Here is a 4,990-nt window from a genome sequence, read left to right on the forward strand (position 1 = left end):
GGCGGCTTGACGTTTGCGAGGCACTACACATCAAGAAGTCAACACCAGCAATCAACAGCCAATTATTGCACAACTATATTCTACCCACCTCAAGACTCCGCTCCAATATAGAAGCATCAAGAAATATGGACCAATAGGCTTTCTACAAACACTTCTATTCAATACCCATTGTTTGTGTTCTGTCTTGTGTTGATACTTTTAATACCCTATTAATATCCCCTCTTGTTCTGTCTTGTGTTAATGCCACATCACCCCTCCCACCTCACTCAAATGTAGATATAAAATCGGAGATACGATTCAGTTGTGTATTTGTGAACTAAAGTCTTTGAAAATGTAATAAGTTTTACGAAACGCGCCCGTGTCGCGTCAGACTAGAAATAAAAATGAATTTTGGAGAATTGATTTTTGATTTACCTCCAACAGTGAAGCGTAATGTATGAAAGATTGAGAAAATTCGTGTTAGAATTATTAATCTTACTTTTTCGGTCATATTTAATAATATATATATATATATATATATATATATATATATATATATATATATATATATATATATATATATATATATATATATATATATATATATGTGTGTGTGTATATCACGAAAATAAACACGTGATTAAGAATGTGACAATGTCAGACCACGGAGGAAAAATGAAACAGGAAATTTCCTTAAGTACTTTCGTATATTAAATACATCTTCAGAAGGACCTTCTGAAGATGTATTTAATATACGAAAGTACTTAAGGAAATTTCCTGTTTCATTTTTCCTCCGTGGTCTGACATTGTCATATATATATATATATATATATATATATATATATATATATATATATATATATATATATATATATATATATATATATATATATATATATATATATATATATATGTCGTACCTAGTAGCCAGAACGCACTTCTCGGCCTACTTTGCAAGGCCCGATTTGCCTAATAAGCCAAGTTTTCTGACCAGGGGGAGAAAGATACTGGCAGTATGGGGCGTTAAAGTTTATTGTAGATTAAATTCTGCAGAATATGTAAATATATAAAGTTCAAATATAAAATAAGTAATTATATAAAGTTTATATTAAACACGGTTTATATTATAGGCTTATAACAAAGTTGATATTATATTAAACTTAATATTGAACATGTAAATATATAAAGTTTCAAATATAAATTAAGTAAATATATAACGTTTATATTAAAATATATAAAGTAAATATATAAAGTAAGAATTAACAGTAACAATTCCAAGTCCGAGGACTAGATTTAACTTAAAAGGTACACCCGTAGTAAGTATGAGACCTTAGCCTATAGTGACATGGAAACTAATTCTGCAGAAACCTAAAGGTTAACTGGTACTAGAATTAAGGCCGAGTGCAAATGTGTAGTAATTATATAACACTAGGATATAACAGGCAGGACACAAAGAATAACTAATAAGTGAGAGACCACATAACACGTAATGTACCCGGCCAAGAGGCCGTAAAAGACCTAATGGATAAGGAGAAGGGGGTGTGACTACAAGTAGGGCTTACTAGCACCTAGACTGGGTAAAGTATTAGCTGCGGACAGCGGGACACTTGGGGACCGGCGCTGCACCCCCACCGCAGGCCAGCGGCCGGACCCCCCTCCCCCCCCCCCCGAAGGGCGAGTGCCTGATGGCCGCGTGAGGCACTCAAAGTAGCAGAGCAACAACGTCCCGTCTGACGTACGAAGTGAGCACTACTCTTCCGCCTGCCGTCTGCCATTATTTCTGATGTGGCGAGCCCGTCCCGAGACAGCTGTGTGCGGAGCGTAGTCATCTGAAGTCAAGCCTAGCGCCGAGAGGGCAGCGCGTAGGATCCTGGAGAAATCTCGCCTGGTGACAGGAGCGCTTGTAGGATCTGTGCTTGTAGGATCCGAAGAGTGTTGATTCCTGACCATGTCAGCGATACCTGGTCCAGTCGGAGCGTGCGTCGATTTTTTGTCGCGTAGCTCACCTCCCCCGGGCTGAAAGATATAAGGCAGTAAGGGTGGGCAGAAGCGGCGTGCAGTGTTATCGTGACAGGCAAGAGCACAGACGAGAGGGAAACCCTAGCTGAACCAATACGGAGACGAAAAACGGGGGAGGGAGCCCGGCAGCAGGAATTAAGAGAAACCTTAATTAACAATCCTGGATGAATAAAGAGCATCCGAATAATTATACTGTAGCAATGAAGGGGGCTAACAATTCTAAGAATCTTCCAGCAAACGGAAGGGGGAAGTACCTTTGCTAAGAGCAAAGGTGGGAGAAAACCAGTAGGAGAACAGGAAGGAAGCACAAAGCAACTATAACAGGGTAATACGGAACACTATAAATCTTGAATATAAACAATACATATACCAAGAACGGGTATAACAACTAAGCAACATATACATAAACAATAAAATGGAATAAGAACCAATTCTTAAAGCCAAATCTATAACATGCTTGTGTCCTAAGCGGATGTAGAATGTGAGCGGGGAACATTACCCTTGGTCTCTATCCCATCTCTGCCTCCAGACGGGTGATTGGGCTGGATAGAAGCCAAGGAGTCTGCCTTAAGTGGCCGCTGAGTGTAGTCTTGTGTTGTCAATGAGCGTCTGCGAGCCGCGGCTAGTACGCCGTGAACTTCGGCAACATCTTTAGAACAGGAGCAAAGTGAAATCGACGGCAGGGAGCTGCCATTCAGTAACTGTAATAAGGATAATAATAAGAATACAATGTCGTGAATAATCGTACAATGAAGAATACAATGTAATATCGTAAATAACCGATGACGGCAAGTGCCGCAGAATGGAAGAAATTAAGAAAGCAACGCCAAACCATAATAACAATTTATATTTTAATAAAATAATACTGGAATGACAGTAACGATACGGAATAATATTAATACTGCCATATAGTCCAGCAAATAAAGGAAAGATAATAGTATTAACGTAGGCCCTGGGCGGCTGCATCCCGACACCGCTGCGTGCGTTGTAATGGTGATCAGAGGAATATCCGGCTCGCGTTCTCTTCCTCGCCGCAGTAGGGTGTGGAGGGGGGGGAAGTTCCGGCTTGTCGTGGCTGCGAATAAAGGGAACAGAAGAAGCCGGCGTTGAGCGCCAAGCGGGCAGAGCGCAGTGGAAGGAATAGCGGTTGGAGGTAAGGGCCCCTAACCTAATGATAGATGAGGTAAAATTAAATAGAATACTATTACGTAGTAGGAAACAACAATGGCGAAGGAACAAGAAGAGTAAAATAGCCCAGAAGGCCGGATGGCCAAAAACGTTAGCGACCGTATGGCCAACAGCATGCTGGCTGCGCTGGCCAACCACAAGCTGGCCGACGTCATGCTAACTGACTGGCTTGACTTGCCGAAAGGAAGGCCGAATGGCCAGTTTTTTGCATGACACCGTGCGCGAGGCCATGCTAAACTTCTCGGTAGCATCCAAATGTAACTTAATGTACTGTCGATACGATGAAGAATGGGTGGTCAAATAATGTACAATATTCAGAATATATAATGAGGGAAACGAGTGTAATAGGACGAAATAACCGGAGGAAAAAAAAATTGTGGGGGGGGGGCCCACCCGATTAATACAAATCCTAATTGATAGTCCCTTAATAACAAATTGAACGTGAAACTTAAACAAAGAGTAAATTGCGGGAGAAAAATTTGCCGTAATAAATACAAATCAAATTGCGAGTCCAACAATAACAAATTTAACAGACACGCAGACGTAGGAGGAACCAAGGGGACGTTTCCCACAGGCGAGCCCTCACGGCTGGGGGGGGGGGGCGGAAATGACAGAGGGCCGAAGAGAAGATAACGTCGCCGAGGCGCGCTGGACGGCACACAACCCGGTCTGAGAAAGGACATAGGCCCAAAAGCGAGAGGCGATAACGTAGAATGGTTTGGAAGAATGCGGAAGTAAGCGGGAGAGACCGAGTAAACAGGGAACCAGAGGGGGGGGGGGGGCAACCGATAAGACGCGGCTCGCGCACCGCTAGCCATACCTAGACAGGAAGGGGAGAAGCATAAAGGTAGCCCAGCAAAAGACTAGTAATTAGTAACTCTGCAAATAGCACATCCTGGCTGACTTTACTTAATAATTTACTTAGTAACTCTGCAAATAGCACACCTGGCTGACTTTACTTAATAATTTACATAGTAACTCTGCAAATAGCACATCCTGGCTGACTTTACTTAATAATTTACTTAGTAACTCTGCAAATAACACATCCTGGCTGACTTTACTTAATAATTTACTTAGGAACTCTGCAAATAGCACATCCTGGCTGACTTTACTTAATAATTTACTTAGTAACTCTGCAAATAGCACATCCTGGCTGACTTTACTTAATAATTTACTTAGGAACTCTGCAAACAGCACATCCTGGCTGACTCTACTTAATAATTACATAGTAACTCTGCAAATAGCACATCCTGGCTGACTTTACTTAATAATTTAATTAGTAACTCTGCAAATAGCACATCCTGGCTGACTTTACTTAATGACGTAAGGCAAGGAAAAATGAACAAACATACTGAACACAGCAACGCAAAATTAAACATGCGACATGAGCAAAGCATCAACTGTCGGAGTAAATTAAGGTAGGCTGTTTGGGAAAAGGAATCCGTGGTAATCTGAACAAATGTTTTTTCGACTACCTAACCTACCTAACCTAACCTAACCTAACCTAACCCAACTTTTTCGGCTACCTAACCGAAAATGGTGTCAATGGTTTTCGGTATATATATATGTATATATATATATATATATATATATATATATATATATATATATATATATATATATATATTTATATATATATATATATATATATATATATATATATATATATATATTTATATATATATATATATATATATATATATATATATATATATATATATATATATATATATATATATATATATATATATATATATATATATATATATTTTTTTTTTTTTTTAAGAAATGCTTTGTTATTGTT

The 4,990-nt window shown here is 39.3% G+C and overlaps 1 long non-coding RNA gene across 1 annotated transcript in view; it reads right to left on the reverse strand.

Annotated features, from left to right (window-relative positions):
- Window positions 1-964: 964 nt before the first annotated feature.
- Window positions 965-4,990, reverse strand: part of LOC138365874 (uncharacterized) — a 471,205-nt gene continuing 467,179 nt past the window's right edge. The window contains exon 4 of the long non-coding RNA XR_011229060.1: window positions 965-2,699. This is a non-coding gene — a long non-coding RNA (uncharacterized lncRNA). The remainder of the gene's footprint in view (window positions 2,700-4,990) is intronic.

Source organism: Procambarus clarkii, chromosome 18 (genome assembly GCF_040958095.1).
Source record: "Procambarus clarkii isolate CNS0578487 chromosome 18, FALCON_Pclarkii_2.0, whole genome shotgun sequence".
NCBI classification, from domain to species: Eukaryota; Metazoa; Arthropoda; class Malacostraca; order Decapoda; family Cambaridae; genus Procambarus; species Procambarus clarkii.